General features: G+C 45.1%; 1 protein-coding gene across 8 annotated transcripts in view; it reads left to right on the top strand.

The window, feature by feature from the left end:
- The window catches only part of HOXD3 (homeobox D3), a 224,127-nt gene that overhangs the window by 155,281 nt on the left and 43,042 nt on the right, over positions 1–25,804 (top strand). For 4 of the 8 annotated variants that reach the window (XM_069225404.1, XM_069225405.1, XM_069225406.1 and 1 more), the window contains exon 2: positions 23,315–23,341. The exons of 2 other annotated variants lie outside the window; for them this stretch is intronic. The gene's annotated coding sequence lies outside the window, so the exon portion shown is untranslated. Of the gene's footprint in view, positions 1–22,268; positions 22,356–23,314; positions 23,342–25,293; positions 25,350–25,804 lie in introns of those variants that run through there. 2 more of the 8 variants (XM_069225403.1, XM_069225409.1) reach the window with 2 other exon arrangements.

Here is a 25,804-nt window from a genome sequence, read left to right on the forward strand (position 1 = left end):
ATATAATCCAGAAGAGAAAAACAAAGCCGCAACATCATGGCCACCGCACGGCAGATGGAGACAGGGTCGCGATCCCCAATAATTTCAAAACAAATCATCCACGACGATCGGGGCCGAAAATAACAGCACTCCGCACGTCAAAAGACAAGTCTCCATCACTCCAGATAGTTGTAATGCAGGCTTAGAGGGTAAGGATATTCTGACCCTGCCCCCCTTTTTTTCTTCTTTTTTGGGACTTAGCTGAAAACAAGTCCCAAAATGGCTGCCAACACTTTGTGGTTGAAGTGCTGGCAGCCAATCAGATATCAGCACGGAGACTGTTGGATCCACATTCCTATATATATGTATTTCTTGTTCCTTTACGAAAGTACTGAATGGATTTACACCATATCACAGAAAGCAGGATCTGTGCTTGATATGTTTCTGATGGATACAACTACCTGTGGATTCCTCACCTAAAGAATTTTCCCCATGCGCCAGCCCTCGACGGAAATGTTCTTCTAGTTCTGCACGTCGACAATGACATCACAATTGCCCGACTCCACGCGACTCCGTATGACGTCATCCAGGAATAAGAAGCCCTCGTCGACGTGCAGACGTCAGTTCCCTTTTTTCCGTGCCTTCAAGTAACGTTTTTTCTTCAAGGCTACCAGGGAGCTATTGTTTCACTTTGGTGTAGCTATGTCACAACCGAGGAAGTCGGGTTTTAAACCCTGTCAACAGTGTGGAGGTCGCATGTCGGTCACAGACCCGCATGAGAATTGCTTATGGTGCCTTAGTTCCGACCATAAGGTCGAGTCATGCGGTTCATGCCAACGCATTAATCCTAAGGCCCTGAAAGAACGAGAGGCTAAATTGTTTCTTGCTCGTTCTAAGAAGAGGAAGGAAAAGCATAATCGTAGAGAGTCTTCTTCAAGATCCTTGAAGACTCATCAGCGCCATCGGGACCCTCGACGTCGGCATGGCTCACGGCGCCGATCGAGCAGAGAACGCTCCCGTTCGAGGTCACCATCAGCTCACCGCCGACCGACGTGGGAGATCAGCCTGACTGTCTCACCTCCCCCTCCGACGACTCCAGCTTCTCCGACGTCTCCACTGTCGGTGTATGAAGTAGATCCACATCAGGAGCCGAGGGCTTTTCCGGAGCAGGAGATGCCTGGGCCATCATCGGCTTCACCTCCGGTGCCGGTTCCTCAAGGTTATCCGGCTTTCCCGGCGCCGGTCACGGACCCCGCAGCATTTTTTAATGCTATGTTTAATATTTTTGCCACCATGGCGCCTGGTGGTGGGCATGCGGGTCCGTCAGGTCCTTTGGCCTTTGACTTGGGTGCTCCGGCTCCTTACAATCTGACACCCTTTATGCCCTTTCTTCCTTCTGGAGGTACTGCTTTGGCGCCGATGCCTTTAGCATCACCCAGAAGACCGGTGACACCGACAATGTCCACTGTTCCGGCGCCGATGGATTCACCATGGATCCAGTCGACTTCGAAATTGCCTGTGGCGCCGGGGGATCCCACGTCAGATGGCTCCGAGGGTCGGCGCTGTCAAAGATCTTCGGCGTCAGCCGACGCCTTATTGACGCCGGGGCTCGAGTCCAGGCTCCGATCCAGGAGGTTAGCTCTAAGGCTGCTGGAAGAAGAGGAATATGAGAGGCAGCATTTGGAGGAAGGTGAAATCGTGGAGCCTTCAGGGGACCTGCAAGGCTTGGATACAGCAAGCTGCCTAGACACTTCCCCGGAATGGGACCTGGCTTCTCCGGGGGAGTATACTGAAGAGGCTGCTTTTTTTCACGCTGTAGTGAGGAAGGCAGCAGACTTTTTGGACCTTCCACTTCCTGCTGCGGAGGTGAAGACAAACCTCCTGACCGAGGTGCTGCATCCAGCATCAGCTGTGGCGGAGCCTCTTCTGCCTTTCAATGAGGCTCTTTTGGACCCTATTAAAGACATTTGGAAAAAGCCAGTGACTTCGGCGGCCATGAACAGGGTGGTGGCGAGACGCTATCGTGTAGCACCAGGTGATCCGGACTTTCTGAACAAGCACCCAACTCTGGAGAGTTTGGTTGTCCAAGCGTCGTGCTCCTCCCGTTCTGCTGCTGGTTCATTTCCCGGGGCCCCTGCGGACAGGGAGTCTAAGAAGATGGACCAGGCAGCTAAAAACACCTTCTCTTCTTGCAGCAAGGCTTTAAAATCTACCAATGCTACTTGCATTTTGGGCCGTTATATTCATTTCCTTATGGATGAGGCTAAGGGTCACCCTGGTTTATCACAGGAGGTGTTGAACCTTTTGTCGGACGCTCAGGCGGTGGCGACCCAGGTAATTCAATCTGGGCTGGACACCTCGGACTCGGTGGCCAGGGCTATGGGCACATCCATAGTGACGAGACGGCAGGCCTGGCTGCGATCGCCAGGGTTCTCCCCTGATGTTCAGACTACTCTTCTGGACCTGCCATTTGATGGAGACAAACTTTTTGGATCAAAAGCCGACTGCTCTAGAACGATTTAAAGAGAGTAGAACCACAGCGAGGTTCTTGGGTCTACAGGCAGCCTCATCCTCTGCTTTGAAGTCTTTTTGGAGGCTTAGAGGTTTTGGTCATGGTGCTTCCTTTCGTGGCAGGCTCCATGCGGCAGGACAGCAATCTGCAAGAACTCTTCCTTACAGATCCTTCAGGGGCAGGGGTAGAGTACACACTAGAGGTGCCACCCAGCAGCACTCTGCCTCTTCCTCTTCCTCCGGAGGGGTGCAGCAGGGAAAGCAGCCTTAGTCCTCCACCACTCCCTGCTCACACGTCTCCGGTAGGGGGGAGACTTACTCACTTTCTTCACATGTGGGCGTCCATAACGTCAGACTCCTGGGTCACCGGCATTGCGGAGAAAGGGTATGCTCTTCCCTTTCAGGAATTCCCTCCTCCCTTCCCTCCCCGCCCATCTTTCTGTTCGGACAACCATCTTCTGTTACTGCAACAGGAGGTGATGTCCCTTTTGTCAAAGGGTCAGTGGAGTTGGTTCCAGAGCAGGAGGGGGGGACAGGGCTGCTATTCAAGATATTTCCTGATCCCCAAAAAGGATGGTCCTGGACCTGAGGATTTTGAATTGGTTCCTCACGCAGTAAAAGTTCAAAATGCTGACCCTGTCACAGGTTCTTTTGGTGTTAAACAAAGGAGATTGGATGGGGTCTGTCGACTTGCAGGATGCGTACTTCCATATTCTGATCCTCAAGTCGCACAGGAAGTATCTCCGGTTTGTGGTGGGGTTGCAGCACTATGAGTTTGCGGTCCTTCCGTTTGGTCTTACTTCGGCACCTCGAGTCTTCACGAAGGTGATGGCAGTGGTGGCAGCGGAGCTCAGAAGAAAGGGAATAGCAGTATTTCCTTATCTGGACGATTGGTTGATCAAAGCCAAGTCCCTGGAGCTCTTGCGGCATCACCTGCAGTCGACAACTCGGTTGTTGTTCGACCTGGGTTTCTCAGTGAATGTGCCCAAATCTCACCTGGAGCCCTCTCAACGCCTCCTGTTCATAGGGGCAGTACTGGACACAACATTGAATCGGGCCTTTCCTCCGCCGCAGCGGGTTCAGGACATTTAGGCGTTGATTCCAATGTTTCAAAATGGAGCGGTCATTCCAGTCCTCAAGGTCCTTCGTCTGCTCGGTTTGTTCGCTTCTTGCATTCTGCTGGTCACGCATGCACGCTGGCACATGAGGGCTCTTCAGTGGTGCGTCCGCAGGCAGTGGTTTCAACACAAAGGAGTTCTCGAGGACTCGTTAAGGATCTCCAGAGACGCTACAGCGGATCTTCGATGGTGGGCTGCGGTCGGCAACCTGTCGCAAGGAAGGCCGTTCTTGCTACCTCCGCCAGTGGCCACAGTTGTAATGGATGCTTCCACTTTAGGGTGGGGAGCTCATCTGGGGGACCTGGAGATCAAAGGTTGTTGGTCTCCAGTGGAACAGAAGTTTCACATCAATCTGTTGGAATTGCGGGCGATACGTCTGGCTCTCAAAGCCTTCCTCCCTTCCCTTCGCGGTCAGTCGGTTCAGGGCCTGACAGACAACACTACCGCGATGTGGTATAGCAACAAGCAGGGAGGAGTGAGGTCATATCTTCTCTACAGAGAAGCTCTTCGGCTCTGGTCCTGGCTTTAGGACCACAGGATTTGCTTGGTAGCAAATCATTTGGTCGGAGTTCTGAACGTGCGTGCGGACAGTCTCAGTCGGCTCATCTCGACCGATCACGAGTGGCGTCTTCATCCGGATCTGGTTCTTTACATCTTCCAGATGTGGGGTTATCCACGGATAGATCTGTTTGCCACTCAGGAGAACGCGCACTGCCCGTCATTTGGCAGCCTCCAGAATCCGGTGCGAGGAGCTTTGGGGGCCGCGTTTCAGATGTCCTGGAAGGGTCAGTTGCTTTACGCATTTCCCCCCATACCCTTGATTCCTCAGGTTTTGAGGAAGATCCGCCAAGATCGGACTTAAGTCATCTTAATAGCTCCGGATTGGCCAAGATGGGTATGGTACTCGGATCTTCTCCAACTCTCTCTGTGTCCTCCGCTTCGTCTCCTGTGCAGGGCAGACCTCCTCTCGCAGTTGCAGGGGCAGGTTCTAACCCCCACCTCCAGAGCCTGCACCTTCATGCCTGGAGATTGAACAGGGCAATCTGAGTTCCTTTTCTCTCCCGCCGGAGGTGGTGGAAGTTATTTTATCGTCCAGGCGACACTCCACCAAATCGATCTATGCAAGCAGGTGGGCCAGATTTGTCAGTTTGTGTGGAGAGAACTAAATTGATCCCTTGAAGGCCCATTTGTCTGATGTATTGTTATTTGCTTTATCCTTGGCACAGAAGGGTTGTGCGGTTGCCACAGTTAAGGGCTATTTATCAGCACTGTCGGCTTTTCTGTGACTTCCAGACCAACCCTCCTTGTTTAAGTCACTTCTGGTATTGAGGTTCGTTAAGGGTCTCACTAATAAGTTTCCGCCCACTCCGTTTGTTATGCCACAGTGGGATCTTAATTTAGTATTGACCTTTCTTATGGGATCGCCATTTGAGCCGACGCACTCTTGTTCCTTAAGATTCTTAGTTTTGAAGACTGTTTTTCTAGTGGCCATAACATCGGCTAGAAGAGTGAGTGAGCTCCAGGCTCTTAGTGTAGAGTCCCCATATCTTTCCTTTATTAGGGACAAAGTGGTGTTAAGGACCAAGGTGGCTTTCCTCCCGAAGGTTGTTACACCCTTTCATTTGAGGTAGTCTATTACTCTCTCTTCCTTTTACCCTCCACCTCATCCATCCAAGGAGGAAGAGAGGCTTCTCCGGTTGGATCCACGAAGAGCGTTGAGCTTCTTTGTTGACAGGATGAGGGAGTTCAGACAAGACGATCAGCTCTTCATTGGATACGTAGGGAAGAGGAGAGGCAGAGCTGTCCACAAGAGAACGCTGTCCAGGTGGGTCATTCTCTGTAGGGTTCCAAGCCCATTCCTCCAGGGCTAAGGCTGCTTCGTCGGCCTTGGCTAGGATTGTTCCTGTGGTTGACATCTGCAAAGCGGCAACTTGGGCATCCCTCCATACTTTTGTCAAACATTATTGTTTGGACTCTGAGGTCAGGAGGGATGGCCATTTTGCCTGCTCAGTGCTACAGGATTTCTTGGTTTGACCATTCAGGCACCCACCTCCAGAGGTGGTACTGCTTTGGGACTCTGGGCCTGATTACAACTTTGGAGGACGGTGGTAATCCGTCCCAAATGTGACGGATCTACCACCTACCGTATTACGAGTCCATTATATCCTATGGAACTCGTAATACGGTAGGTGGTATATCCGTCACATTTGGGACGGATTAACACCGTCCTCCAAAGTTGTAATCAGGCCCTCTATTCTTTAGGTGAGGAATACACAGGTAGTTGTATCCATCAGAAGAACAAGTTACTTACCTTCGGTAACGCCTTTTCTGGTGGATACATTAGCTACCTGTGGATTCCTCACGGTCATACCCGCCTCCTGATTGGTCTTGCCACGAATTCCTTGGGTGAGCACCGGTATATTGTATATTTGTATATAATAATGTAATGTATGTATATTTATTTATATATATGGTATATTTCAAAGGAAACATGGTTGGATATATATATATATTTATTTGCATATTAGTGTGTTGTTTCCATTAGTTTCGTTTCATATTATTGCAACAAAAGTTGGTATATAGGTTTACTTGATGTGCTTTTATCACTCTGTAATGTCAATGTTCACCTGTTTGTCTCAAAGGCATGTAAAAAATGGTAATAACTGACGTCTGCACGTCGACGAGGGCTTCTTATTGCCTGGATGACGTCATACGGCATCACGTGGAGTCGGGCAATTATCATCGTCGACGTGCAGAACTAGAAGAAAATTTACGTCGAGGGCTGGCGCTTGGGGAAAATTCTTTAGGTGAGGAATCCACAGGTAGGTAATGTATCCACCAGAAAAGGCGTTACCGAAGGTAAGTAACTTGTTCATATGTTCGATGGCATGTGTAGCTGCAGACACACATGCTATGCATAGGTCCTGCCATCTAGTGTTGGGCTCAGAGTGTTACAAGTTGTTTTTCTTCAAAGAAGTGTTTTCGAGTCACGGGATCGAGTGACTCCTCCTCTTCGGCTCCATTGCGCATGGGCATCGACTCCATCTTCGATTGTTTTTTTTCCGCCATCGGGTTTGGATGGGCCTGGTCGGCCCGACCAAAGCCTCGTCGAAGCCTCATGGACCGGACCCCGTTTCATTTCTGCCCTCGGTGCTACGCCAAGTTCCCTTATACGGACCAACATCTTGTCTGTAACCTGTGTCTATCTCCAGACCACCAAGAGGATACTTGCGAGGTCTGCAGATCCTTCTGCTCGAAGAAGACTCTACGAGACCGAGGAGCGCGAAGGTTGGAAATGGCGTTGAGAAGCACCGAACGTCTCAACGTGGAAGAAGAGGAGATTATGCACACCGCAGTCTCTGTTCGGGGGTCCGACTCCAAGCAAGAGTCCGACAATGACAGACCAATCACGGCAGGACAGCACATGAGTACGCCTGCCCCTGTCCCATCCAAGCCCAAACACAAGGCCTCGGGACGCCACTGCAAGAAGGCCATGGCTCCACCCGTAAAAAGACTTCCGGTGACCAAGCAACAACTTCGGCACCGAGAAAGGCCACGCCACCGAAGCCTTCGGACTCGAGCCAAAGCACAGGCTCCAAAATAGGGAAACACCGACCCATCTAGTCGAAGCCTCAAAAATCCCTCTCGCAGCCGAGGCCAACATCTACTCCAGGCCTTTCGATCCAGAGGAAACCAGCTTCGGAGCCGAAAAGACCCATATACACAGAGGAGCATGGACTTTCCAAACAACTTAAAGAAAGCCATAGATTTTCTGAGGAATTTACGCAAATGGAGGAATTTTATAAAAGGCAGGCCAGAATTCAGATTCATAAAGACACTGGCAAGATCCTCACTGCACCTCCTCTAAAAGCAAAGAGGAAGCTGGCCTTTCAAGGACATTTGGACACTGATCAGCCACCAGCTAAAGTGCCAAAACCCAAACATAAATCTCCACCTCCTCAGTTCTCACCTCACCAGTCTCCTCCTCATTCTCCTCACCTGACTGTCTCTCCACCTACTACCCCCACTGCACAGTCTCCAGTACACTCTGCAGATTCGCACCAAGATAATGTCGACCCATGGGACCTTTACGATGATCCCATTTCTGATAACAGTCCAGACTGCTATCCCTCAAAACCATCACCCACAGAGGATAGCACCTCATACATTCAGGTTCTAGCTAGGGCAGCGTCAAACCATAACGTAGCTATGCACACAGAACCTCTTGAGAATGATTTTCTCTTTAATACGTTGTCCTCCACTCACACTACATACCAGTCTCCACCCATGCTTCCTGGCATGTTAAAACATGCACATAAGATTTTTCAGGAACCAGTTAAGGCAAGATTCATCACTCCTAGGGTAGAAAAGAAATATAAGCCGCCTCCTTCTGACCCAGCTTTCATTACCCAACAGCTACCTCCAAATTCCGTAGTTGTCAGCGCAGCAAGGAAAAGGGCTAACTCCCAGTCGTCTGGTGATGCACCGCCACCAGATAAAGAAAGCAGGAAATTCGATGCTGCTGGTAAAAGAGTAGCATCACAAGCAGCTAATCAATGGAGAATAGCCAACTCCCAAGCACTACTGGCTAGGTATGATAGGGCCCACTGGGACGAGATAAAAGAATCCAGCATCTCCCCAATGATCAACAAAAAGATCCCAGCAAATATTCGAGGAAGGGCAGGCAAATAATCAAATCAGGTCAGCTCTAGACTCCACAGACACAGCAGCAAGAACAATCAATACTGCGGTCACCATTAGAAGACACTCATGGCTTTGGTCGTCAGGGTTTAAACCCGAAATCCAGAAGGCTGTCCTTAACATGCCATTTAATGAAAAACAGCTGTTTGGCACTCAGGTTGATACAGCCATTGAAAAAATGAAAAAAGACTCTGACACTGCTAAAGCCATGGGTGCTCTTTATTCAACAGGGTACAGAGGCTCATTTCGAAAGCCTCAATACAGGGGAGGTTTTAGAGCCCAAACATCTGAGGCATCTACCTCACAATCAAAACCATCTCACCAGCTTCAGTACAAAAGAGGTGGGTTTCGAGGAACCTACAGGGGCCAATTCCCCAGAGGTAGGGGAAAATATCAGCCCTCAAAGCAAACCACACACACAAAGCAGTGACTTGCTCCACATCTTCCCTCATCACACTTCCCCTGTGGGAGGGAGACTGCAAAATTTCCACACACACTGGTTACCCATCACAACAGACAATTGGGTCTTATCCATTATCCAACATGGTTACTGCATAGAATTCACACAAATTCCTCCAGATATACCTCCAAAACCACACAAACTCTCCTCCCAACACTTTTCAATGTTGTAATCAGAGGTACAGTCACTATTACTCAAACAAGCTATAGAGCTTGTACCACATCATCAAATAGGAACAGGGGTTTACTCCCTGTATTTCCTCATTCTCAAAAAAGACGGAACATTGAGACCAATACTAGATCTCAGAAACCTCAATCTTTACATCCTATCAGAACACTTTCACATGGTAACACTACAGGATGTAGTCACACTGTTACAACAACAAGATTTTATGGCAACACTGGATCTCAAAGATGTGTATTTTCACATACCCATCCATCCAGCGCAGAGAAAATATCTCAGGTTTGTAATACAAGGAAAACATTACCAGTCCAAGGTGTTACCTTTCGGGATAACAACAGCTCCCAGAGTATTTACAAAATGTCTTGCCGTAGTCGCAGCCTACATAAGAAGGCAACACATCCATGTCTTTCCATATCTCGATGACTGGCTAATAAACTCCAACAGCCAGACACAGTGTCAACACCATACATGTTATGTAAAACAGACCCTACACACGCTAGGGTTCACAATAAACTACCAAAAATCTCACTTACAACCAGCGCAAGTTCAACAGTATTTAGGAGCCACATTAAATACCCAAACAGCACTTGCAAGCCCAAGTCCACAAAGGGTACAATCATTCCACAATATATTACCACATATTCAGCCAAACCAACAGTACACAGTCAAGTTTGTCATGAAACTGTTGGACATGATGGCATCATGCATCGCCATTATCCCGAATGCAAGACTAAACATGCGGCCCTTACAACAGTACCTTGCAAAACAATGGTCACAGGCACATGGTCAACTTCAAGACCTAGTGTTGATATACCACCAAACACACATCTCGCTTCAGTGGTGGAATTCCACAAATTTAAGAAAAGGGCGGCCATTTCAAGACCCTGTGCCTCAAGCCACCCTTACAACAGATGCATCAATGATTGGATGGGGAGCAAACCTGAACAATCACAACATTCAGGGACAATGGGACAACAAACACAAACAACTTCACATAAACCACTTAGAATTGCTAGCCGTATTTCTAGCACTCAAAGCCTTTCAACCTCTTCTCGTTCATAAACACATTCTCATCAAAACACACAACATGACTACAATGTACTACCTAAACCAACAATGAGGGACTCACTCTTCACAACTATGCCTTCTAGCATAAAAGATTTGGCATTGGGCAATACACAACAACATTCACCCTGTAGCACAATACATTCCAGGGATACCCAATTAATTAGCAGATGTTCTCAGCCAGGATCATCAACAAACACACGAGTGGGAAATTCGCCCCCAAGTACTTCACAAATACTTTCACCAATGGGTAACACCAGACACAGATCTATTAGCCACCAGCGAAAACGCAAAATGCCAAAACTTCACATCCTGGTTCCCTCACCCTCTATCCAAGGGCAATGCTCTATGGATCAACTGGTCAGGGATATTTGCTTACGCTTTTCCCCCTCTCCCACTCATTCCATTTCTGGTCAACAAACTGCGTCAAAACAAACTCAAACTCATACTTATAGCGACAACGTGGGCACGTCAACCATGGTACACAACATTGTTAGACCTATCACTAGTACCACACATCAAACTGCCAAGCAGACCGGATCTGTTCACACAAAACAAACTACTAATCAGGCATCCAAATCCAGCAATATGTAGTCTAGCAATTTGGCTCCTGAAGTCTTAGATTTTGGGTATCTACATCTTCCATCAGAATGTATGGAAGTAATTAAACAAGCAAGAAAACCCACTACCAGGCAGTACTATGCAAACAAATGGAAAAGGTTTGTCTTTTACTGTCAATCCAAACAAATTACACCTCTTTCTGCATCAATACAAGACATTGTAGGTTATTTACTTCATCTACAAAAAGCAAATTTAGCTTTTTCATCCATTAAAATACATCTGACAGCTATTCAAGCGTTTTTACAAAATATATAAAACACTTCTCTATTTAGAGTCCCTGTTATCAGAGCCTTCATGGAAGGGCTAAAACGTATCATACCACCAAGAACACCACCAGTGCCTTCATGGAATCTCAATATTGTACTCACACGGCTCATGGGTCCACCATTTGAACCCATGCATTTGTGTCAGATTCAATATCTAACGTGGAAAGTAGCATTCTTCTTTGCAATCACTTCATTACGAAGAGTTAGTGAAATACAAGCATTCACTATTGAACAACAATCCTTTATACAAGTACACAAACATAAAGTAGTACTTCACACAAACCCAAAATTCCTACCTAAAGTAATCTCACCGTTTCATATAAATCAAACAGTGGAACTTCCAGTCTTCTTCCCACAGCCAGACTCAGTGGCAGAAAGAGCGCTGCATACATTAGACATTAAAGGAGCTTTAATGTATTACACTGACAGAACAAAATCATTTAGGAAAACTAAACAGTTATTTGTGCCATTCCAAAAACCACATACTGGAAATCCAATCTCAAAACAAGGACTAGCTAGATGGATAGTAAAATGCATCCAAAAGTGTTACCTAAGAGCCAAAAGACAGCTATTAGTAACACCAAAAGCACATTCCACGAGGGAAAAAGGTGCAACAATAGCCTTTTTAGGAAATATACCAATGACCGAGATTTGTAAAGCAGCCACTTGGTAAACACCCCATACATTTACCAGGCATTACTGTGTAGATGTGTTAGCAGCACAACAAGCCACAGTTGGACAGGCTGTACTAAGGACACTATTTCAAACAACTTCAACTCCTACAGGCTGACCACCGCTTATGGGAGGAAAACTGCTTTGTACTCTATGCATAGCATGTGTGTATGCAGCTGCACATGCCATCGAACGGATAATGTCACTTACCCAGTGTACATCTGTTTGTGGCATGTTCCGCTGCACATTCACATGCGCCCACCCACCTACCCGGGAGACTGTAGCCGTTTAAGTTAGAACAAACATTTGTACATATGTATATATATATATATTTCAATTCCATTTGCATGGACATCTCTTTTCTTTATACTCTATCACTTCTACCTTACCCTCTGCGGGAAAACAATCTAAGATGGAGTTGATGCCCATGAGCAATGGAGCCAAAGAGGAGGAGTCACTCGATCCCGTGACTCAAAAACACTTCTTTGAAGAAAAACAACTTGTAACACTCCGAGCCCAACACTAGATGCAGGACCTATGCATAGCATGTGAGTCTGCAGCGGAACATGCCACGAACAGATGTACACTAGGTAAGTGACATTTTCCATATATTTATATATACATACAGTAGAAGCTGCAGTTTGCCACTGGTAGGTACCTAACCACCAGAGATTCTCGGTTCTGGTGCTGACCTCCCTCAGCATTTCTAATCCACAGTCGCTCTCACCTTATATAATGAGAGCCTGGCATTCGGAAGGCGGATGGGACAATTTAGTAGTGATGGGTGTAACTTGCATAATTTTGTGAAGTGTAATTGCGTGGAATTACCTAAGAATTCTTCAAGATTACACAAGATGGGTAATTCTGCGGTTAGTGTTATTTCTTAAATATACGTCATGCTTTGTGCTTCGTCATGTCTAAAACGGGCATGAGGATGCATTTTACGCTAAGAAACAGTGCTAAATGCAACAGCACAGGCATAGCAAGTGCGTGCCAGCATTTGCTACACGTTCTTTTGGAGTAGGATTTTCCTCCAACTTACTGCCGGCATATAGTGTTATTTTCTTAGTGCAAAATGCACCCTTGCGCCCAAAATGGATGCGAGGATGCATTTTGTGCTAAGAAACAGCACTACCTGCAGGGGAACACAAATAGTGAGCACAAGAAGCCATGTACGGTCGCTAAAAGCACTTTTGCAATAGGATTTTCCATCAAAGTAAAAGAGTAACACAGAATTACCAAAGATATTCTGATTAGTCCGGCGTAATCAAAATTCTGTCCAGGTCTGCAATTTACTCCAGTGTGCTGCGATGCAACATCGTCTATGCAATTCAGTTAGTTCGCCACCTGTGCTGTGACAATGACTAGGGGCTAACTGAAACTTGTAGATGATGTTGTACCGCAGCACATTGTAATGAATTGCACGATCTGCCAAGTAACAGTTTTATGCTCCAGTTTAGTTATTAACAGGCATCTCAAACCACGATACCGAAGACTGAACCCCGTGATGGCACTATAAGATCATAATGCGCATTTTACCTATTGTCTATTTTACATTACATCTTTAGTGGGGGAATTTACCTTCAAAATCCTGTTTTTTTCAAAGTGCTACTTACAATTGTCACTTATTGGAATCAGAATTGTGTAGGTTTTGATTATCTTCATAATTACATTTTTGATAAAACAATGGCCACTATTGAGGGCCAGTAGTTTTATTAGATTCCGTGACTGCATAAGTAAGGATTCACAGCATTTTTCACATAATTTACAGATTACACAAAACAATGTTATTTGTAGCTCAAATTGATAAAAATAAATAAAACTGCCAGAGAATGTTCTGCCTAATTTGACTTTTTTGAGGCGTAATTTAGTTTGCATAGTTGGAGTAGCTGGTAATAGTACAGCTCTGCAGAGTGGTTTGGGGGCTGCTATTAGGATGATGATACTGTATTTCACAATAAACTCTGAAATATTTTCCAGATTTCATGGGTCTCTTTGAAATCTGTAGTCTTAAACCACTGCATTTCATCCAGTAAAAGCGCCCAAACATTTAATATGTGTGTCTATATCTATATTGCTCTATATCTTTGTGTTTTGGGGTGTACATACATAATTTATAGACGTACATGTACTAAATACATAAATTAATATATAGTATATACAAAGACTATATTTAGTTAGAGAGTTGGAAAGAGATGGTTTGTGTGATAGTGTTGTGTGTGTGGTCAGACATCCACAGGGCAAAAAGGAGGGGTGGAACCTGCTGATTATGGGCTTGTGTTTCTATATATGGGATACACGTAGACAAAGGAGGAAAATTAAAAATAATGGAATTGTGTCCAGTGTAAATGTTCACTGTAGGGCTACAGTATTAAAAATAAGGCGGGCCACGCAGTAGTCCGTGGAGTATATTAACACACAATATTCTTGATTTAGGCAGACATAGCCCAATGGCTTTCAAGGCTCCATCTCCTCCGTAGCATTCCGGCCTATTACTGAATCAGGCTGATGAAATGAGAGACATAAACCTGGAGCAAAAGAGAAAGGGTGACGGGGAGAGAGAATTTGTGTTTGTTTTGAAGAGAGGAAGGGTATAGAGAGGATATCTGTCAAAGTTTAAGAGGTAGAGATATATTGGAGAGAGGAAAAGTGTGTGTCCTTTTTGGGTTGGGGATAATCCATAGGTGATTTCTAGAGAAAGTGGATAGGAGAATACATATATATATAGTAGGTAGTTATAGTTAGGACCTACTTTCCATGGGTGGAGTGTTTTTTGTTTTGCCGATAACTTTGGCCCCATTTGACGAATCTTTACCAAATGTTCACAGCTGATCCAGCAGCTGTCTTAAAAGTTTCAGGGTGGTCCTTCAAACAGGGCCCAGGAAAAAGGGAGGGAGTCTCAAAATGCATTTTCTCCATTAATTTTCCCAAAGGGTGTTTAGACACGCCTACAGCCCAAAGCGCTGAACGGAATTTCACCTAATTTGGCAGGAACTAGATCTTGGTGTGCAGATTGCGCTATCTGTGATTTGGTGAAACCTGTTCAGTAGTTTCTGAGATATTAAAGGCTAAAAGATGTAGCTATCTAGGGACAGGGATCCTATATGGATCCAACTGTCCCCATCCTAATGTCTGATTAACTGCCAACACTTTGGCTGTTAATCAGACCCCCCTGCCCTAGGGACCACACCACCTCCCTTCCCCAGGGCGATATACTTCATATTGGTGGGGGAGGCATGCTGACCCCCTCCCCTCCCACCCTGGGTCCCAGGGAAAACCACCTTCACCAGGCTGCAATGAAATTTAAAGAGGAGGGTCTGTGCAAGCCCCCAGCCCTCTGAACCACCACCTCCCTGGGACCAAATAGAAAATAAGAAGGAAGAGGGTTGTGCTTCCACACCTCCTGGGTCGATAGATGACTTTGGGGACCTGGTGGAAGCTGACAAAAAGCAAACACTCTGCTTTCAGCAAGCAGAAGCTTTGAAAATGCTTCTGCTTGCTGAACGTGGAGTTTTCATCTCATTCCCTGCTTTTCCAGCACCTCCCATGCGCAGGATCAATGCCGGCTCATGCAGGAGGTGGGGAGCCAGCTAGGACCTTGAGGTTGCGGTCCTGTCAATTTCTCTCTCTCTCTTTATCCCTCTCTCTCTCTCTTTTTCTCTCTCTCGTGCTTCCATCCAATATTGGGATGGAAGAGAGAGAGAGACTGAGATTGTTTCTGCAGTGGTCTCTCCATACAATGACTTCAAAGAGTCACACTAGCATAATGTTTGGTACAAATATTATAGTTGCATTTTGATGCACAGCAGAACAGTCACCAATGGCGTACTGGTAAAGCATTTGGAGTGTCACTCAGTAGGCTGAAGGTTCAAATCCTGGTATCTCATGGCAGTGTGTCTGTTTGTTTACTCATGTTTTGAATTTTAAACATTCCTAATGATGGAACATTTATGTCTTTTTCCCATCACCATCTTTGGATTGAATGTCATAAAGATGCCTCAACACTGCATTGTAAGGAGTCACCTGTAGCCTTGTGGTTGGTTTCTCAGGTCCTCACACAGAATGTTGAGTGTTCCAGTATAGGTGTGTCAGTGGTCCTTTCTCAACGCTAAATTATTTTCAACTTCAGATATTAAAGGTGCATACAGAATGGTGATATCACTTTTTTACTTGTCAAATACATTTTTTTCAATTTGTCAGAACATTTCTCATTCTAAGTGGTACAGGGCTCTGTGGTTATAGAGGGTTGGTTTCAGAGCCCAGCCACAGGCCAAGGCCCTGTGGCCAGCATGGGGTTCGGTGGTTATAGGGATTGGCAGCAGGGCCTGGCCACAGGCCAGGACCTGTGGACAACCAATCTCCACCACACAAGTCCTAAGGCCGTGCTTGGCAGTGGTTGGATTAACATATACTAATTTAATTACTTTATGTTAAAAAAACACAGAAACTCACTGGAAAAAAGCAAAAGTTATGTGGACATTATAGTTAGGCCTTGAATTGACTCACAAAAAAAACATAGAAATTCAGCAGTTATGGTTATTTCAAGTAAATATAATTCACACCCTACGGTAACTATAACTTGCGCAAGTTAATGTTACCTTAGGGCGCGAGTTATAGTTACTTGAAATAACTCTAACTATAACTGCTGAATTTCTATGGTTTTGTGTGAATACATTCAGAACCTAATTATAAAGTCCCTGTAGCCTTTCTTTTTTTCAATGAAAAATTTCTTCTAGTGGCGGTTACCACTAGGTAGTTATAGTTAGAACTTAGTTTCTATATAAAAAGTGTTTTGTTACTTGCCTTGTCGCTTGATGAATCTTCACTAAACTTTCCAAAAACATTTGCCAGTCCCATCAGCTGATACCTGGAAAGTTTCAGGGTAATCTGTCCAGGGGATGCCGAGAAAAAAGGAGCACCCAAAACACATTTTCCCCATTCATTTTCCTATAAGGATTTTGAACAGCAATAGCACAAAAACTACAAGACGGAATTATATCAAATTTGGCAGGAAGCTAGGTCCTGGTCCAGATAGAATGCTTTTCTGTTTTGGTGTAGTTCTGTTGAGTAGTGTATGAGAAATGAAGGGGAAAACAAATTTGTATATCTAGGGGTGCAAAGGATTTGCAACCCTTCCCGATCTCAGGCAGAGATCTGATTGGCTGATAGCACTTTAACAACCGAAGTTGTTGAAATGTTGTCAGCCATCTTGGGACTGAGTCCCAAAAAAAGTTTTAAAAAAAGAAAAGGGGCCAGTGTACGAACACCCTGACCCTTTGCCTGTGGTGGTGGGATCCCAAAGGGACCATCCACCCCCAGGGCTAAAAATCATTTGTTGTAAATTATTTTATGAGTGGAGACGCAGTAGATTGATGGATCCGCTCATTAAATAAAAAAATTAAAAAACAAAGTACGGTCTCCCGCACTTCGTTAGCCTAATGCCCCTGGGTGGGCCAAATCCGGGGGGGCTTTTTTTTTTTTAAGTGGGGGGGGCCTCCTGGCCCCCTCCCAATGCCCAGGGGGAACCGCCACCTCCCCGGGGCTTATTATTTATATGCAAGGGGCCTGTCTCTGCTGCCCTGGGGACCACAACCGCCCCAGGGCTGTTTTACTATGCAGGAGTGGGCTTCCTTGCCCCCTCCCACTGCCCCAGGGACCACCACCTCCCCAAGGTGATCTAATAATTTATATAGGGGGTCTTGTGCCCCCCAGGACCACCACTCCTGGGGCAACACTGTTTTCTTAAAAGGGGGGACCACCACCCGCTGGGGCAAATCGTCAAAAAAAGAAAGAGGGTCCCTAGGGACCCCCACGCCCAGGGGACCACCACCCCTCTGGGGCTGAGTCCTTGTTGGAGCCTTTGATGGCCCTGGGGACCGCCACCCCCCAGGGCCAGCTCCTGCTATGTCCCAGGGTGCCCAGCCCCGGGACATAGCTGGTTGCTGTGGCTTGGCTGCAGCTAAGCCACAGCAAACACTCTGCTGTTTGACAGCTGGACCTTTAAAGCAGGTCCCGCTGTCAAACAGCAGAGCTTTCATCTCTGTCCCCTGCACGCATGCAGGGGACAGAGATGAAATGCTTTAGCAAGCACAGAGCTGCTGTCAAAGCAGCTCTGTGCTTACTGAAGCATTGGCACTTTCACCTGCATTGTCAGGTAACCCATAAAGGGCATTTCAATTACACATTTAAAAATAAATAAATAAATATATAAGGAGGGACCAAAGGGGAGCCCTTAAGGGCTGCCTTGCAGTCCCAGATAGCCTGTAATGGCCATTTTAGTTCCAATTTTTTTTTTAATAAAGGAGGAGGGACCGCGGGGAGTCCTTACATAAAGTGGTAAAAAAAATGTTTTAAATAAGTAAACACTGTAGCTCAGTGTGAAGGTTGCAGACCTTCATACTGAGCTTTAGGGGTTCAAGATCGGCTGGACTCATTTCATATCATATCAGACATCAAAGACTAAAAAACTATCTCTCTCACTTCCTTTCACTTTCTCTGTCTCTCTTTCAATCATTTCTCTCACTCACACACCCAACTCAGACACTTACTCACCCACTGACAGTCCCACTAAGACACTCAGACACCCATTCATAGACCCACTCAGACACTCATGCACCCATTCACAGACCCACTGAGGCCCTTGTGCACTCACTCACAGCCCCAGTCAGACCCTCACACACCCACTCAGGCAATAACGGACCCACTCACCCACTCAGACATCACACACCCACTCACAGACCCACTGACACCCTGATGCACCTATTTACAGACCCACCCACATATTGACTCACCCGCTAAAACATTAATGTATGTACTCTCACACCCAGACACTCTGACAGCCATTCTTACCGCCAAGTTACAGCCCCTCACAGCTATTCTCACACCCAGAGAGGCCGTGGACAACTTCCACAGTGCATGCGCAAAGGGCTGTGCACAGCATCAGGTTGGGTGGTTAGGGAAGTTCGCAGAAGAGACTGGCAAAAGGCCAGCCCCTGTGAGCAACCTCTATCGTGTGCGGAAGGAGGCCGTGCATGGCTGGAGGTTGGGTGCTTATAGGGGGGTTGGCCTTTGTCCAACCGCCACCACACACGGCCAAAGGCCGTGCCCGGTGGTGATTGAATTAACGTATAGTAATGAAAATTTTAAATGTTTAAAAATATATATCAATTCACTGAAAAAACTAAAGGTTACAGGGACGTTATAGTTAGGTTCTGAATTTACTTGTTCAAAACCATAGAAATTCAACAGTAATAGTAGAGTTCCTTCAAGTAACTATAACTCGCGCCCTAAGGTAACTATAACTTGCACCTTCACCATGCACAGTTAATTACTCCACATGTTATATCATTGATGACATATTCTATCCCACCTTTCATATTATCACTGCAACATTTGCAATCAAATTATTTATCGGACAACTGTGCATGGTGAGGGCATGAGTTTTTTTTATATATATATATATATATATATATATATATATATATATATATATATATATATATATATGGGAAAGATAGTATGTGTCTGCAAGTGCGACTATTTAAAAGTGCCTATAAGAGGCAGCATATGTATGACAAAGATTGTATGTGAGATGAGAGAATGAGGTAGAGTGAGAATATAGAAACAGCTGTTTCATAGTGTATTTCTGTATGGGTGTTTGTTGCTGCGCGTGTGAACAAAAATGGATAGGGAGTGAGAGATCCAATTAATGTGGAAAATGTGTCTGAAGACATAATGAGGAGGGACAGTTTCCCTAAAAGTTTAATTGTGCTAGTATGTGTGAAAGACACAAGTTTGTGTGTGTGAGTGAGAGAGGGGGTGTGTGTAATTGTGTAGTGTGGAGTGTAAGAGAAAAATATACTTTGTGTGGGTAAAAGAAATGTGGAGTCAAAGTTTGTGCATGTGTCAATGTGTGAGTGAGAAATGCAGAGAAATATTGCTGTGGGTGTCTGTGAGAAAAATAAGAATTTGTGAAAGAGATTCAGAAGTGATATATAAGTGTGTGTGAGAGAGAGAGAAAGGCGACAAAAGAGGTAGGTAGTAGAAAACAAGCGGAGATAAGGAGGGTGATGGTGTGTGTGTGTATGTATATATATATATATATATGTGCGAGGGAGAGGATGTGTGCGAAAGTAAGAAAAAGGTTAGTGTGAATGAACATTTGTGAATGTTTGTGAGAGACTGCATGTGTGTGTGTGAGGGAGCGTGTGTTTGTGTCAGAGTCAAAACGTACCTTCTGTGTTTAAGACGGTGTGCAAGTGGAGTGTGCGAAACTGAAAGACTGTGCATGAATGCAACAGACCTAGTTGAAGCAGTGTGCATGTGTGTTTGTGAGAAAGAGAGAAACAGGACCATGTGTATTTGTGTGTGGGGGGAAGAGGTAGTTTGTGTCTGCTTGAAAGAGAAGAGAGTATGTTTATATATGAGACAAGAGGTGTGTGACAGACAGATAAAAGACAGGAGTGCATCTGTATGTATAAAACAGTGAGCAAGACATGTGAAGGGTGTGTGAAAGGAAGATAATGTAGTGTGTGTGGGGGGGCTGGGTGTGTGTGAGAGAGAGAGAAAGAGAGAGACATTACGTTTTTTGTGTGTATAAGGGATTTTTTGTCTATGAGAGACAAAAATAGTGTGGGTGTACCTTAGTATAAAAGTGTGTTTGTGTGTGTATGTTTGTGAGAGAGGGTGAGAGCGCATGTGTGAGGAAGAGGAAGTTTGTGTATGTCTGAAAGACAGTAAGTGTGTATTCGTGTATGAAGAAAATTGTGTTGGGGAGACAAAATAGTGTACGTGTGAAAAAGCGGTGGAAAGTGTGTGTGTCTTTGAGTCAGAGAGGGTGTGTACGAGTGAAAGATGGTAGAATATGTGTGTGAGAGCTTTTTCATGTATGTGATAAGGAACATGCGTGCGTGTGTGTGTGCGCGCGTGTGTGTGTAAGAGTGAGAGAAAGAGTTAGGGTGTCTGTGTCATTGGGATATAGACATACCCTGTGTGTTTGCGGATGAAAAAGCGTTGGGAGAGTGATGTGGCGTGTGTGTAAGCCTGTCAAAAAGACACAAAAATGGGGAACGTGTGTAAGTTCTGTGTGTGTATGCGCGCGTGCGAGCTCTCTGTTTTGGGGTTGTTGGGAGCGAGACCATGAAAGAAAGCCTGTATGCGATACGTTTGTTCCGTCTAGAACTACATTCAGTTCCTGCTTGAGGTTAGTGTACTGTGCGTGTGATTTAGAGAGACATGCCTAGTTAAGTTTGATGCTCCCTCTCCTCCCCGAAGTGCAGGTAGTGGACTACGAGAGAGGAGGGTGTTTGTGCGCGTGTGTGAAATAAAGGGGGAGGAGTAGGTGTGCCCGTTAGTTTGTGGATAGCATATTGAGCACATACTTTTTAGGTGATAACTTTCTATTGATACTGTGAGATTATATGATAAGAACTATTCTCGGGACTGTGCTGTGATAAAGGGTTAGTATAGCCAGACAACGAGCTGGTGCGCATATACGCCCATATGTGTGCCTTTGTGTATGCATTGTATACAAAACTACTTGAGATAGTAAACATAATGTATCACAATAAGTATTTTAAACCAAATGCTGCACGAGGGTTGTTTTTTTTAGGAATATCTGTAATTATCTATAAATTAGGACATATCTAAATCCTTATAAATAAGGCTGTATTTGTGTGTACTAGCCTGTATATATTTAGCAGTGTGCTCATAGATCCATACATCTAGAATTATGTAAATGGGACGCGCCGGGAACCCAGATGCACGCGCTTTCTTTTTATGATAGGCGCAAAATGGATGTTGGAGATATAGTGAGTATGTAAGTTGAAGTCCTTCCTTGTTATTGAAAAACATGATGTATCCTTCATTCCTGTGGTCGTCGATACCCTGGCTTCAGTCCGTTTGAACTTCTCGTTTACTCCCGGGCACCCTGGTACCTTCACACTCGGGATGTTTTTGTTGTTTGCTCGCGGTTTTATAGCCTTTACAGCTCAAACGATCAAAGTTCTCCATGGGAAACGTTGTAATGATGTTGTTGCTTCACACGCCTCTGGTCCTTGGTGTTTTATTTAACCCGTTTGGTCAGTTGCAACACATGTAGAAAAAAAAACAGAGGCACGTTAATACACACGTGAACCTTGGCTCGCGGGAAATACATTAAACAGAGCTTTTATATTCGTTCTCACGAGCCTCCAACGGCAATAGCTGTAAAAAAAATGCTATATATGATTTTATTAGCAAAATGTTTGGTCAAATGTTATTTCACACCTCGGTTTGCTTCCATGCATCTCCCCGAATCGTTTTCACTCATGTCAAATTAATGTATCAAAAACGACATTTTCCCAGCATATACTCTCGAAGGACTTTCACACAATCCTATGCAAATCTCCTTGGCTGTTATGTGGAAGTGATCCCCAGTGCACACTAGCTTGTTTTGTAGTCTTTTTTCTTCTTTTTATAGTATTCGGAGGCCATGGAACCATTTCTGTGGCCTTTTATTTAGCGGATAAAAGTTTTAGAGATGAGGGTTATTTATGGGTCCGTAGAGATACGTCCTGAGTGGCTGCCCGTGAGCACGTGATTCCAATAAACTTTGTTTTATGGCTCCAGTTGACAAGCTAAAATATAATTCCCACCATAAATTAGTTTAAGAGCATACAAGTGCAGATGCTTTGCTTCCTGGGAGCAGAGGCTGGGAAGAGTTTGCAGGGAGCATGGTGCCGGGACCTGCTGGACGCGGAGGGTTCCTTGGAGGCCTGCGCCCCACCGGGGAAGCTGGAAGTAAGTTCCTGTTCTCCGGGACTCTTTCCCGGGGCTGCGCTCCCTGCCACCGCGGGGGCTCACATATGCGACGGGCACAGATGATCTCGTAAGAGGGGACTGAGCGAGTTCAGCCCGAGGTTGCCGTGTTTTTAGGGTCCCAGTAGCCGGTGTGCCTTGCGTGCCACCGATTGTAAATTCATGCTAGAAACTCTTTAAATGTTTCTTTTCTGGGTTAAAAAACGGAGCTCTCTGTAAGTCAGGTGTAATTCAAATAAAGTGCACCCTGATCATAAAAGATAATATCAGTGCACTGTATAATACATAGTAGGTTAATATTAGGTTAAAAAGTGGAGCACCTTTTGCAATTCCTTTTGTTATAAATTATACTTTGTTGTGACTATTATATTGCCTACCTACTGATATATGTCAAATGTAACTTCATAGCTCCTGTCACTGTAAAGCGGGCTATACACGCGCAGGGTATGATGGATGTATTGAAACAATTGTCAGATCTCTGAGAACGGCCTGCAAGGCCCCGAGGTGTGCTTGTTTTGTACTTAGACCTGTTTCTAATGCAAATAATGGCAGTTTAGAGAGATGATAAGAATCTGAGGGCGATGCTCAGCAAATTATAGATCATATTCACAACTGTTTCTTGTTTTCGTACACGACTTTGAATGTATATAGTTCCGTTATTATAGTAGATGCTTTCATTGGGTTGTAAGTTTAGAAACAACGCAACAAATTAGCATTTCCACGTAACACTGTTAACTATTAGATTCATAAAGCATTCCGAAAATTGCCACGTGCTCCTTATAACGTCAATAAGTGTCTTCGGGTGGAAGCTAGAATGGTATGGCAGCCACATGGCCTTCTTGTCAGGCCCGAGAACCTGTGAACCGAAAGATATCCTTGCTGATTTATTAAATATATTCTTCGAGTGAACGACATAACGACATGTACTTTTATTTCAACAGGTCGCCGGCCATGGACGGACGCCCCCGGTAAGTACAGCTTGCAATGCTCCCAGAGACTGCTGGGCGGTGGGTAATAAACGTTTTCGTTTAGCAAAATCTGGATGAATTAATTTCGTTCCACTAACTTGTTTTTCTCCCGAACGGTGAACGTGATGCCTTAAAGAGTGTCATATATAGGTCTTGGACCTAAAGAAAATTGAAATGCACGCCACCACCGTTACTTGAAAGGGGGGGGGGGGTGTATTTATACTGCACAGATTAAGTGTCCCGCGAATCAATTAGCGCCATAACACAGCGCCTCCCAACGCATGCTCAAACCAGCAGGCTTTATATTAGATTAAACAACTTTAGTGGTTTAGGTGCCATAATTTAAACGCAGCGCTATTAAATGAATATGTGCCAATTCCTCCAAAATAGTGAAACCACCACACCTTTCCCGACCATGTTTAGTCTTCTCCTGACATGCGAATATTGACCTGGGTCTACAGACGCCATAGTGAGAGGATTAGGTGCGGTGCTCACCATGCACGACCTCATCTTTTTTTTATTATACAGAGCATTTTCGAACATTGCGAGCCGTAAAGAGCACAGACGAAAATAGCTCAGAGGAGGTCAACATAAAAAAACTACTGTTGCCAAAACAGGTCAGTCAAGGCCGTCCCGGCTTCAGCCAAGATCTACATTTTTATTGGCTTCTGACGTCAGGTCCATAGCTGCACGAAATTAAAGATTAGGCTCCATTTATTTTTGTGCCAGACTTAAATATTAATGATCAAGTGCCCCTGCAAGTGAAATCTAACAATAACCTGCAATGAAACGTGACTTTAAATTTGTACGTGTTGAACCTGTAAAAACGTTTTTCTTAATCTGCCTGAAATGACCCCAGGCGGAGGTTTTGTAACAGATTAAAAATCTTATGGATCCCACGGCTCTGTCTAGAGACATTCCTATCCCTCCCAATGACCCAGCTTGCCCTGTCTTCCGTCACCTCATGCTACCCGCCGACCCGACCACTTCACTGTTTCTGGGTGCATCTTTGGTTTAAAGTTGCTTTTTGTTTTTTGTTGTTTTAAGTTTGCTGGGCCCCTCGGCGATGAGTTAGGCGCATTTCACCGGTCGCACCCTGAGCCTACTGGTTATGAAGGAGACACAAAAAGAGATGGCAGATCAAAAGCGCTTGCATGGGCAGCGGAGCAAGAGCTGAAGATTTAACGCTTTGTTCATCAATAACTCTGTGGCTTTGACCTGTCTGAGCAAGTCGAGCGCTGGGGTGAAATGCAGGTCAGAGAGTCTCCCAAAGATAAAACTGCGCCGGGCTCAACAGCGTTTATTGCCGAGAAAGGCGCTACAACTTTAGCTTCTACGTTAAAAATAGGGAGCTCGAAAAACAAAGCAAGCATGTAATACATGTTTTAGTAAAGTTAATTGTTTGCGTGCACTAAACAGAAAACAATAAGTGAGGAGGTATTCGGAAAGCCAGTCTGAGTGGCCCAACTCTAAATATAAAGTTGCATATTATTGACTTAGATCGGGAATGGAGCTCAAGAGAAAGTAACATACTTTTGCATCCATGATAGCTGTGTTATTAAATACATTATTTAAAAATACAGATAAGTAAGTACATGCAGGGCTAGGAAACATATGCATTTCCTGGACAAAATATCCACGAATAAAACTGGAATAGCAGACATGCAAGAACACTTACTTCAGTGTCAGTTTGGGATGAGAGAGGTGCAGCGAGCGCGCAGTTTCTCTGCCTTTTAGAGAGGTCGGGGCTAGGGTATGAAGGCGGAGACGGACACAGAGTAGCCGGGTCAGGCACAATTCATGAACTTTTGTACTCCTCGCGGCTGTCGACCAAGTAAAAATAATGAAACTTGGTGATATCTTTGTAAATGATTTCGATGACCTTTCGCCCTGGCCTTCACCATAAACGCTACCACACTAAACCCCCCCGACAGTCGTGAAAGGAGACTCTGCTCAGAGACTTGTCCTGAGCCGGCAGGAATAGCCATGCACACATCAGAAACTCAAGGTAACTTTGCACATAGCAGATAATCAAGGTAACCTTCATAGGTAGAATGAACTTTGCAACTACAATGTCATTGTAATGAGTGCTCGCCATTTAAAGATAATGTGTACAGGGTTAATTTATTTCATTTGTAGGGACGGTTTCCTATATTTGGGGGCGCACCCCACATGCATTTTTCGAGGGAAAATGTTTCTTTTTTTATGTCTTACCTTAATTTGGTGAAAAGCTTACTTCCCTGAGGTTTCTAAGAAATTATTTCACATCAGGGTACACGTTATTATTTTTTAGTGCAAGATTAACTGTATTCCTTAGATTTACGGAGGCGCTTAAAAAGGGAGGTATTGTTTATTTACATATGGTGTTGTTAAATAATATTGCATGAGCACTCTTCTGAAATTGATTTTATTTATCCACCCGATGGTCCGAATTTTCACAGTTACAAAGAACTGTATTTCCCA

This window comes from Pleurodeles waltl, chromosome 3_1, assembly GCF_031143425.1.
Source record: "Pleurodeles waltl isolate 20211129_DDA chromosome 3_1, aPleWal1.hap1.20221129, whole genome shotgun sequence".
Lineage (NCBI taxonomy): Eukaryota > Metazoa > Chordata > Amphibia > Caudata > Salamandridae > Pleurodeles > Pleurodeles waltl.